At 40.6% G+C, this 12,684-nt stretch overlaps 1 protein-coding gene across 1 annotated transcript in view; it reads right to left on the bottom strand.

Annotated features, from left to right (window-relative positions):
• Nucleotides 1–12,684, bottom strand: part of LYRM4 (LYR motif containing 4) — a 282,708-nt gene that overhangs the window by 22,119 nt on the left and 247,905 nt on the right. The window lies entirely within an intron of this gene.

The raw sequence follows: 12,684 nt of genomic DNA, 5'->3' as shown, positions 1-12,684 counted from the left end.
TAAGTAAGACAGAACAGGACCCCTCTTAATTTCTAATTCCCAAGTTTGTGCACATTGGGCCTCCAGCAATTTGTCAACTAAAGTTTTTCTACCTACGTACTGGCTCCAGTGGCAGCTTCTGTTCCTAGTAAGTAAAGAGCTTCAATATTCACCGATCTCAGGGCACCTGGGTGGCTCAGTTGTTAAGCATCTGCCTTCAGCTCAGGTCATGATCCTTGGGTCCTGGGATCAAGCCCCACATCGGGCTCTCTGCTCAGCGGGAAGCCCGCTTCTCCCTCTCCCACCCCCTGCTTGTGTTCCCTCTCTCACTGTGTCTCTCTGTGTCAAATAAATAAATAAAATCTTAAAAAAAAATATTCTCTCCAATTTTGGGGAGACCAGTTTGCCCTGGACTTTACTTCTCTGATGAATCTAAGAAAGTAACTGCTGATTTTCAATTTGCTCAGTTTTTATCCTGTTGTAAGGACCAGAGTGACAATTCTAGCTGAAAATCAGAAGTCTCGTTTCGTTTTTCTTTTTTAAGTTTTTTTTCCTACAATAAATAATGATGCTACACACATTCTTTACACATGTTTTTTGATGCACATGTACATGCATTTCTGTTACCCCAGGAGTGAAATATCTGGGTCCCAGGATGTGCTAATTTTTAGGTCTACTATACAATGCCAAACATAATGTACTCCCTCTAGCTGTAAATGAGACTTATTGTTCCATATCCTCACTAACACTTGGTATTGTTAGTCTTTATAATTTTAGCTGTTCTGGAGGATGTGTGTAAAATATTGTGATTTTATTTGAATTTATGTAATTATTAAGGAAGTTGAAGACCATCTGGATATCTTGTTTTGTAAATTATGTATTCAGGTCTTCAGCCCACTTTTCTATTAAACTGCATCTTTCACTGATTGATTTAGAAGAGTTCATTTCCTATCTGGACATGAGCCCTTTGTTAATTACATAGATCTACTCCCACTCTGTGAATCACTTTTTTACTATCTTAATGATATCTTTAATAGAAATTCTTATGTTTTTTAAAGATTTTATTTATTTATTTGAGAGAGAGAAAGAGAGAGTGAGAACACACACGGGTGGGCAAGAGGCAAAGGGAGAAGCAGGATCCCCACTGAGCAGGGACCCCCCCTATGGGGGGTTCAATCCCAGGACCCCAGGATCATGACCTGAGCCAAAGGCAGCCACTCAACCAACTGAGCCGTCCAGGCACCCCAGAAATTTTTAATTTGAATGTAGTCCAATTTATCAATCTCTTCTCATATAGCAGATGTTTTTTGTGGTCTAAGAAATCTTTATCTACCTCGAGGTCATAAAAATAATTTATCTTATGAAAGTTTTTTTAAAAGATTTACTTATTTATTTGGGGGGGGTGAGGGGCAGAGGGAGAGGGAGAGAGAAAAATCTCAAGCAAACTCCCCACTGAGCGCGGAGCCCAACATGGGGCTTGATCTCACAACCCTAAGATCACAACCTGAGCCAAAACCAAGAGCCGAACACCAACCGATTGAGCCACCCGGGTGCACCTCTTATGAAAGTTTATTTTTTTAACATTCCTATTTGAAGCTACTTTCTCTCTGGAACTGATGGTTGTATATGGTATCAGATAGGTTTCAAGATTTTCCTTTTTACATCCTACTATTCAAATGACCAAGCACCATTAATTTTTTAAAATATATTTTTATCACTGATCTATAGGACAATTGACCCTTGAACAACACAGTTGGAACTGCTTGGGTCCACTTATATGTGAATTTTTTATAGTGTACTACTGTAAATATATTTTCTCTTCCTTATAATTTTATTAATAACATTTTCTTTGCTCTAGCTTACTTTATTGTAAGAATACAGTATATATTGTACATATAACATTCAAAATATGTATTAATCAACTATTTATGTTATTGGTAAAGCTCCCAGTCAACAGGATACTAGTAATTAAGTTTTGGGAAAACCAAAGGTTATACATGGATTTTTGACTGCATGGGGTGTTGGTGCCCCAACCCCCATGATATTCAAGGGCCAACTGTACTTGGTTTGTTATAGATCACATGTCCACATGCATGTGGGTTGGTCTGAGGGCTCTGATCTCTTCCATTTATCTAGTTTTTTTCCTTGTTTCTATATTACTGCCTTAATTCCTATAGATTTGTATTAAGTCTTTGTATCTATGGAGTAGTTTCTCCCTTTTAGTTCTTTAATTATATTTTGGATCTCTTGGCCCTTAGCATCTCATTTAAATTTTAGAATGAGACTATCAATTTCCATTTTTAAAACCCTGCTGGGATTTTGATTTATTTAGTAATTATTTTTAGTTGGATATTATTTATTTTCACAATAGCCTTTTTGTTTCTGATTTTTCCTGTTATAATTATGATGTTTTGTAGGTGATGATAGGAGAATTGCTAACTATTAGAAAGCAAGGACAGTATGTTATATAATTTTTTAAATCTAAAACTTATCCTGCAAGAAGAAACCCCTTTTAATTAAAGTTTATAACTGGGTGTTCATGCAGATTTGTTAGCATAAACATTCACTCAAGATTGGTTGGTCGATCTGGCATTTCATGGGAATCTCCAAATCCCAAGAGGGACAAAAGGAACTCTTGATTGTTTCCATAGAAACAAACTACTGCAGGGTTCTCAAACTTCCAGGGGTCTATGGACATACTATCCATGAGCTCAGATTTATCAAAAATATCTTTAGATGGTAATCTTAAAAAACTGACTAAGAATACTCTGGATATTTTGGCTGACCTTTATTTTTATAACCAAGTTGTGTAATTTCTATGCCAAAAATTATAATAAAGAAAGCCAGAGAGTGATATGTAAATTTCTTTATGTTTCCATATCAAGTGTCACAGATTCACCAAAAACCTATAAGCCTCACTTCACACCACTGACATGAAATAACTACTGGATGAGGGTTTTAAGTTGCCCCGTGTTTTGTACATCAGTCTGGTGTAGAGTAACTCATCAGACTTTAATAATAATTGACATTATTAGGGATTTTTTTTTATATGAGGGTAGATTACCACAATAATAGTGAATATGCTTTCAGGAAAATCTATTCCCGTTTTATAAATTTACTAGTGTGACAAATATTTTAATTTCATTCATGATAAATGTGTTGTCCTAAGACTGACTCCAGCAACCTGCCTACCAGAGCAGGCATGAAGCTGCCCAGACACTTCACTCTACGTGTGAGTTAGTCAGTGTCCAAAGTTGAACTATCCATCAGGCATTTGAACGTAAGAGTGGCTTTCAGGTGAATCTGACTGCTGGCTCATTTCCCAGAGGCACAGGGGGTCAGGGACATCTTTCTACAGGGAAACTGCCCTGTGGTTCAATATCCTGGGGTGTTTACCTTTGCTGTTGGGGTTTATAGTACTGTCTAAATTGGGAGCAGCTAGGGTGGGTCTGAGGAGGGGATGTATCTACTCATTATGTACAGAAATGTTCCAGGGGTCAAGGGCAGGGAGAGCCTTTGGTTGAGGAAGAAGAGTATACAGACTGTGTCAAATACAGAAGCACAGTGGGGTGCTTCTTCAGCTCAAAGGTATAAATCCATGTCCCATTTTAAGTGCTATGAAAAGTGTGAGGAAAATGTTCAGGCACATGGCAAGGTTTGACTTTTGGGCTCAGTATCATTTGTCTTGGGGAATGATGAGGTCGTCATCTATTGGCCCTGATCAGGGGTTCAATGCTCTGGACAACAGGGCCCCCCCAACAAGAATGTAGGCCTTTATCAGTTCTAGGGGATGAGTTGTAGATGTCAAGTTATATTCAACATGCTTTCCAGAAATCTGCTGCTGAGACTCCACAGGCAGGAGTGAGCGAGCCCTTCCTGGTGCAGAGAATAGCAATAGAAAAGAGTGCCCCATTCACAGGTCTGTGTTTTGGGAGTTCTAATGGATCTGTTTTAAGGGAACTGCTTGGTGAGCAGTGATGAACCTGCTGCAGATAAAGTAAATCAGGGCTGGAAGTAGGACAGGGCCTTCCATGCTGGCCTGGGGCTGAGTAACTCAGATGGACACCAGCTGAGCCAGTAATGAGTCTTCCGTGATGGAAACTGGTGACTGCCTGAGGTTCTATAAACTCACTGGGTTTATAGACGTCTATATCCAGTCCAATAATTAACATGTCTACTGCTAATTATTTGTTGAGCGTTTTTTTTTTCCTTTTAGTCAAGGGAAATGAGAGTGGGGGAGGAGGAAAAGGAAGAAACCCCAATGGGTGACAAGCCACCGATGATTAACAGTATCCTTGTGGCATTATTCTGACTCACAGCTTGCTTCAGCTTGGAGTTTAATTGCTGTTTTCATGTTAAAATTGCTCATTTGGTTGCTTATTTCTTTCATAAATGCTTTAATTAGAAAACTATGGTGCAGGACTTTAGGCCTTATTTTGACCTTCACTCCACCCCTTGCCCTACTCTCCACTGTTCTAAAAAAATGGAAAACAGTTTGGTTGAATATAGACTATTTATGTTCCATGAGAGCAGGGAATACGTGTGTGGTGTTCACTGCTGTATTCCTGGGGCTCAGTACAATGTCTGGCCCGTAGCTGGTTCTCAGTAAATATCAATGACCTAAATACCACTTTCCATACTGCTTTGCTTCAAACTTCTGAAATAATACTAATAGCTTCTAAGTTACAGCAACTTCTGGTAAGTGATAGGTAAGTGATGCGAAAAACTAAGGCAAAAGAAATATAGAAAGGAGGGGCGGAGCAAGATGGCGGAGGAGTAGGAGACCTGGATTTTGTCTCCTCTCAGGAATTCAGCGGGATAGGGATCAAACCATTCGGAACACCTACAAACTCAACAGGAGAGCGAAGAAAAGAAGAGCAACAACTCTCTCATCAGAAAAGCGACCACTTTCTGGAAGGTAGGACGTGCGGAGAAGTGAATCCGAGGCGATATTCGGGGAGGATAGATGACGGGGGAGGGGCCTCCGTCGGCCGCTTCTGGCACGTGATACAGCCGCGGAGCACAGAATCGGAACTTTTAAAAGTCTGCTCCGCTGAGGGACGTCACTCCGGTGGCTAAGCGGGGGGTGGAACCCTCACGGGACACTGTGGTCTCAGGACCCTCGGGGTCACAGAAAGACCGGGGGTGCCTGAGGGCGGCAGAGCTCCCAGGTATCGGAGCGGGGAAGCCGGCTGCAGAGGCGGAGCCCAGGCGCGGGCTCTCAGCTCGGGGTGGCCATAAACCAGGATCCGCGGGACCGTCGGGCCCCTGCTCCTCCAGCAGGGACCCAACAAGCGGCAGATCCGGGGAGACTCACCTTCCTCCCCCGGGAGGAGCCGTGCGGGAGTGCACCGCAGGGATCTGCTGGGTTTGCAGACTCCACCCGGGGTCGGGTGCCAGAGATAGAAACGCGCGGTCACAGGCTGGGCGAGCACAGAGTGTGGCCGGAGACCGGGGAGACGGCAGTGACTGGCGGCTTTTCTCTGGGGGCTCACTGAGGAGCGGGCCCCGAGTTCTCGGCTCCTCCGGGGCGGAGATTGGGAGGCCGCCATTTTCACTCTCCGCCTCCAAAGCTGTACGGAAAGCTCGCAGGGAACAAAAGCCCCGGAGAGCAAACCCGAGCAGATGACTTAGCCGGGAGGGGGCAAGGGCGGGGCTATTCCGCCTCCGGCAGAGACATTTGGAAACCACGGCAACAGGCCCCTCCCCAGAAGATCAGCGAGAACAGCCCGCCAAGACCAAGTTTACCGATCAATGAGAACGGCAGAACTCCAGCGCTAGGGGACTACTGCACACAGAATTCACGGCTTTTTTACCATGATTCTTTATTCTTTCAAAGTTAATTTTTTTTTAACTGTCTTTTTTCTTTTTTTTCTTTTTGAATTTTTCTTTTTCCCTTTTTCAACAAACATCTTATCAATCCCTTTTTTAAAAAAACATTTTTATTCTTCATTTTTAGAGTCATATTCTATCCCTTCATAGTAGTTACCCATATTTTTGGCTTATATATATAAGTTGTTCTCTCTTTAAAATTTTGAGATAGTTTCTTCTAACACATTAAAATATACCCTAAATCTCTAGTATATGGTGTTTTCTATTCCCCTGCCTAATCACATTCTCTCCCTTTTTTTTTCTTTTTTCTTTTTTTAATCCTCTTCTTTCTTTTTTCAAACAACTTCTTATCAATTCCTTTTATAAAATTTTTTATAATTTCCATCTTTACAGTCATATTCCATCCCTTCATCATATCAACCCTTATTTTTGTACATATATAAGTTTTTCTTTCTTTAAAATTTTGGGAAGCACTTTCTTCTAAAAGACCAAAATACACCCCAAATCTAGTGTGTGGCCTGATCTATATACCAGCCTGATCATATTTGATCACATTCTGGTTTTGTTGTTGTTGTTGTTGTTTTGTTTTGTTTGTTTTTGTTTCTTTTTATCTTTATCTTTATCTTTTTTTTCTTTTTCTTTTTTCTCTCTTTCCATTTCGTTTTCCACTGCTTCAGGTCTTTTCTGATTTGTTTAGAGTATATTTTCTGGGAACATTGTTACTCTGCTAGCATTTTGTTCTCTCATTAATCTATTCTCCTCTGCACAAAATGACAAGATGGAAAAAATCACCTCAACAAAAAGAACAAGAGGTAGTACTGACTGCCAGGGACCTACTCAATACGGACATTAGTATGATGTCAGATCTAGAGTTCAGAATCATCACTTTAAAGATACTAGCTGGGCTTGAAAAAAATATGGAAGTTATTAGAGAAACCCTTTCTGGAGAAGTAAAAGAACTAAAATCTAACCAAGTAGAAATCAAAAAGGCTATTAATGAGGTGCAATCAAAAATGGGGGTGCTAACTGCTAGGATAAATGAGGCAGAAGAGAGAATCAGTAATATAGAAGACCAAATGATGGAAAATAAAGAAGCTGAGAAAAAGAGAGATAAACAACTACTGGATTACGAGGGCAGAATTCGAGAGATAAGCGATACCATAAGACGAAACAACATTAGAATAATTGGGATCCCAGAAGAAGAAGAAAGAGAGAGAGGGGCAGAAGGTATAATGGAGCAAATTATAGCAGAGAACTTCCCTAATTTGGGGAAGAAAACAGGCATCAAAATCCAGGAAGCACAGAGAACCCCTCTCAAAATGAATAAAAATAGGTCAACACCCCGACATCTAATAGTAAAACTTACGAGTCTCATAGACAAAGAGAAAATCCTGAAAGCAGCTCGGGAGAAGAGATATGTAACCTACAAGGGTAGAAACATTAGATTGGCAACAGACCTATCCACAGAGACCTGGCAGGCCAGAAAGGACTGGCAGGATATATTCAGAGCACTAAATGAGAAAAATATGCAGCCAAGAATACTCTATCCAGCTAGGCTGTCATTGAAAATTGAAGGAGAGATAAAAAGCTTCCAGGACAAACAAAAACTAAAGGAATTTGCAAACACAAAACCAGCCCTACCGGAAATCTTGAAAGGGGTCCTCTAAGCAAAGAGAGACCCTAAAAGCAAGATAGACCAGAAAGGAACACAGACAATATACGGTAACAGTCACCTTACAGGCAATACAATGGCACTAAATTCCTATATTTCAATAGTTACCCTGAATGTAAATGGGCTCAATGCCCCAATCAAAAGACACAGGCTATCAGACTGGATTGAAAAACAAGACCCATCGATATGCTGTCTGCAAGAGACTCATTTTAGACCCAAAGTGAGGTGGAAAACCATTTACCATGCTAATGGACACCAAAGGAAAGCTGGGGTGGCAATCCTTATATCAGACAAATTAGATTTTAAACCAAAGACTGTAATAAGAGATGAGGAAGGACATTATATCCTACTTAAAGGATCTTTCCAACAAGAAGATCTAACAATTGTAAATATCTATGCCCCTAACATGGGAGCAGCCAAATATATAAGGCAATTAATAGCAAAAGCAAAGAAACACATCGACAACAATACAATAATAGTGGGGGACTTTAACACCCCCCTCACTGAAATGGACAGATCGTCTAAGCAAAAGATCAACAAGGAAATAAAGACTTTAAATGACACACTGGACCAAATGGACTTCACAGACATATTCAGAACATTCCATCCCAAAGCAATGGAATACACTTTCTTCTCTAGTGCCCATGACATTCTCCAGAATAGATCACATCCTAGGTCATAAATCAGGTCTCAACCAGTACCAAAAGATTGGGATCATTCCCTGCCTATTTTCAGACCACAATGCTTTGAAACTAGAACTCAATCACAAGAGGAAAGTCGGAAAGAACTCAAATACATGGAGGCTAAAGAGCATCCTACTGAAGAATGAATGGGTCAACCAGGAAATTAAAGAAGAATTTAAAAAAATACATGGAAACCAATGAAAATGAAAACACAACTATTCAAAATCTTTGGGATGCAGCAAAGGCAGTCCTAAGAGGAAAGTATATAGCAATACAAGCCTTTCTCAAGAAACAAGAAAGGTCTCAAGTACACAACCTAACCCTACACCTAAAGGAGCTGGAGAAAGAACAGCAAATAAAGCCTAAACCCAGCAGGAGAAGAGAAATCATAAAGATCAGAGCAGAAATCAATGAAATAGAAACTAAAAGAACAGTAGAACAGATCAACAAAACTAGGAGCTGGTTCTTTGAAAGAATTAACAAGATTGATAAACCCCTGGCCAGACTTATCAAAAAGAAAAGAGAAATGACCCAAATCAACAAAATCATGAATGAAAGAGGAGAGATCACAACCAACACCAAAGAAATACAAACAATTATAAGAACATATTATGAGGAACTCTATGCCAGCAAATGAGATAACCTGGAAGAAATGGATGCATTCCTAGAGATGTATCAACTACCAAAACTGAAGCAGGAAGAAATAGAAAACCTGAACAGACCTATAACCACTAAGGAAATTGAAGCAGTCATCAAAAACCTCCCAAAAAACAAAAGCCCAGGGCCAGATGGCTTCCCAGGGGAATTCTACCAAACATTTCAAGAAGAATTAATACCTATTCTTCTGAAACTGTTCCACAAAATAGAAATGGAAGGAAAACTTCCAAACTCATTTTATGAGGCCAGCATTACCTGGATCCCAAAACCAGACAAAGACCCCATCAAAAAGGAGAATTACAGACCAATATCCCTGATGAACATGGATGCAAAAATTCTCACCAAAATACTAGCCAATAGGATCCAACAGTACATTAAAAGGATTATTCACCACGACCAAGTGGGATTTATCCCTGGGCTGCAAGGTTGGTTCAACATCCGCAAATCAATCAATGTGATACAATACATTAACAAAAGAAAGAACAAGAATCATATGATCCTCTCAATAGATGCAGAAAAAGCTTTTGACAAAGTACAGCATCCTTTCTTGATCAAAACTCTTCAGAGTATAGGCATAGAGGGTACATATCTCAATATCATAAAAGCCATCTATGAAAAACCTACAGCGAATATCATTCTCAATGGGGAAAAACTGAGAGCTTTCCCCCTAAGGTCAGGAACACGGCAGGGATGTCCACTATCACCACTGCTATTCAACATAGTATTGGAAGTCCTAGCCACAGCAATCAGACAAGAAAAAGAAATAAAAGGCATCCAAATTGGCAAAGAAGAAGTCAAACTCTCACTCTTTGCAGATGATATGATACTTTATGAGGAAAACCCCAAAGACTCCACCCCAAAACTGCTAGAACTCATACAGGAATTCAGTAAAGTGGCAGGATATAAAATCAATGCACAGAAGTCAGTGGCATTCCTATACACCAACAACAAGACAGAAGAAAGAGAAATTAAGGAGTCGATCCCATTTACAATTGCACCCAAAACCATAAGATACCTAGGAATAAATCTAACCAAAGAGACAAAGGATCTGTACTCAGAAAACTATAAAATACTCATGAAAGAAATTGAGGAAGACACAAAGAAATGGAAAAACGTTCCATGCTTATGGATTGGAAGAACAAATATTGTGAAGATGTCAATGCTACCTAGAGCAATCTACACATTCAATGCAATCCCCATCAAAATACCATCCACTTTTTTCAAAGAAATGGAACAAATAATCCTAAAATTTGTATGGAACCAGAAAAGACCCCGCATAGCCAGAGGAATGTTGAAAAAGAAAAGCAAAGCTGGCGGCATCACAATTCCGGACTTCCAGCTCTATTACAAAGCTGTCATCATCAAGACAGCATGGTACTGGCACAAAAACAGACACATAGATCAATGGAACAGAATAGAGAGCCCAGAAATGGACCCTCAACTCTATGGTCAACTAATTTTTGACAAAGCAGGAAAGAATGTCCAATGGAACAAAGACAGTCTCTTCAACAAATGTTGTTGGGAAAATTGGATAGCCACATGCAGAAGAATGAAACTGGACCATTTCCTTACACCACACACAAAAATAGACTCCAAATGGTTGAAAGACCTCAGTGTGAGACAGGAGTCCATCAACATCCTAAAGGAGAACACAGGCAGCAACCTCTTCGACCTCAGCCGCAGCAACTTCTTCCTAGAAACATCGCCAAATGCAAGGGAAGCAAGGGCAAAAATGAACTCTTGGGACTTCATCAAGATAAAAAGCTTTTGCAAAGCAAAGGAAACAGTCAACAAAACCAAAAGACAACCGACAGAATGGGAGAAGATATTTGCAAATGACATCAGATAAAGGGCTAGTATCCAAAATCTATAAAGAACTCATCCAACTCAACACCCAAAGAACAAAGAATCCAATCAAGAAATGGGCAGAAGACATGAACAGACATTTTTCCAAAGAAGACATCCAAATGGCCAACAGACACATGAAAAAGTGCTCAATATCACTCGGCATCAGGGAAATCCAAATCAAAACCTCAATGAGATACCACCTCACACCAGTCAGAATGGCTAAAATTAACAAGTCAGGAAACGACAGATGTTGGCGGGGATGCGGAGAAAGGGGAACCCTCCTACACTGTTGGTGGGAATGCAAGCTGGTGCAGCCACTCTGGAAAACAGTATGGAGGTTCCTCAAAAAGTTGAAAATAGAGCTACCATATGATCCAGCAATTGCACTACTGTGTATTTACCCCAAAGATACAAAAGTAGGGATCCGAAAGGGTACGTGCACCCCGATGTTTATAGCAGCAATGTCCACAATCGCCAAACTGTGGAAAGAGCCAAGATGTCCATCAACAGATGAATGGATAAAGAAGAAGTGGTATATATATACAATGGAATATTTTGCAGCCATCAAAAGGAATGAGATCTTGCCATTTGCAACGACGTGGATGGAACTGGAGGGTATTATGTTGAGTGAAGTAAGTCAAACAGAGAAAGACATGTATCATATATCTCACTGATATGAGGAATTCTTAATTGCAGGAAACAAACTGAGGGTTGCTGGAGTGGGGGGTGGGGGGGAGGGATGGGGTGACTGGGTGATAGACACTGGGGAGGGTATGTGCTCTGGTAAGCGCTGTGAATTGTGCAAGACTGTTGAATCTCAGATCTGTACCTCTGAAACAAATAATGCAATATATGTTAAGAAAAAAATAAAGAAGAAGAAGAAGAAGGTAGCGGGAGGGGAAGAATGAAGCGGGGGAAATCAGAGGGGTAGACGAACCATGAGAGACAATGGACTCTGAAAAACAAACTGAGGGTTCTAGAGGGGAGGGGGGTGGGAGGATGGATTAGCCTGGTGATGGGTATTGAGGAGGGCACATTCTGCATGGAGCACTGGGTATTATGCACAAACAATGAATCATGGAACACTTCATCTAAAACTAATGATGTAATGTATGGGGATTAACATAATAAAAAAAAGAGAGGAAAAAAAGCAAACAACACAACACAATATGAAACAAATAAAAACACATAAGCAGCAAAAAAAAAAAAAAAGCAATATAGAAAAAAATTAAACTTCCTTATAACTTACAGCCCATTGACAAGTACTTGAGACAGGCAGAGCGACCTTCCTCCGGGGGCTCAACTCCCTCCATGTGAATACTTTGCTAAGGGCAAAAGGCAAACTTAGCTTGACCTTAGCCCGACCCCCAGGATCTTGTAAGTCTTCTTTAACATATAAAAACACCTTTCGAAACATCTTTTATCTCTACTCCCACAGATAATATGTTAATAATCATCCTCCAAGCATATGGCCCCCTGATATACACCTGAAGGGTCTCATGACTAAGGGTTTACTAGATAGTAATAAATGACTTTTTCCAACAATAGCTAGACCCCTCAAGGTCCTGGAAACCTTGCTTCCAAACTCCTTAGAGACTTATGCTCTCCCTAACTCCCTCCCAACTTGAAAGTATATATTCAGCCATCCTCAAGACCCCAGGGCGGCCCTTTCTGCCCACGGGTCCTGTCCCCGTGCTTTAATAAAATCACTCTTTTTTGCACCAAAGACAAATCAAGGATTCTTGAGGCACCCTTCAAGAATTCTTTCTTGACCATTCACTCCCGGACCCCAACATTTCACAGCAGTAAGCTTCATGCCAGTTTCCTTTGCAGCATTACACATTTATTTTTATTTATTTTTATTTTTTATTTATTTTATTTTATTTTTATTTATTTGACAGAGAGAGACACAGCGAGAGAGGGAACACAAGCAGGGGGTGTGGGAGAGGGAGAAGCAGGATCTCCGCTGAGCAGGGAGCCCGATGCGGGGCTCGATCCCAGGACCCCGGGACC

This window comes from Mirounga angustirostris, unplaced genomic scaffold, assembly GCF_029215605.1.
Source record: "Mirounga angustirostris isolate CCGP_5_RB_7025 unplaced genomic scaffold, mMirAng1.0.hap1 SCAF_8, whole genome shotgun sequence".
NCBI lineage: Eukaryota > Metazoa > Chordata > Mammalia > Carnivora > Phocidae > Mirounga > Mirounga angustirostris.
Note: the sequence above shows the minus strand (reverse complement) of the source record. Positions and strands in the feature narration are given on the sequence as shown.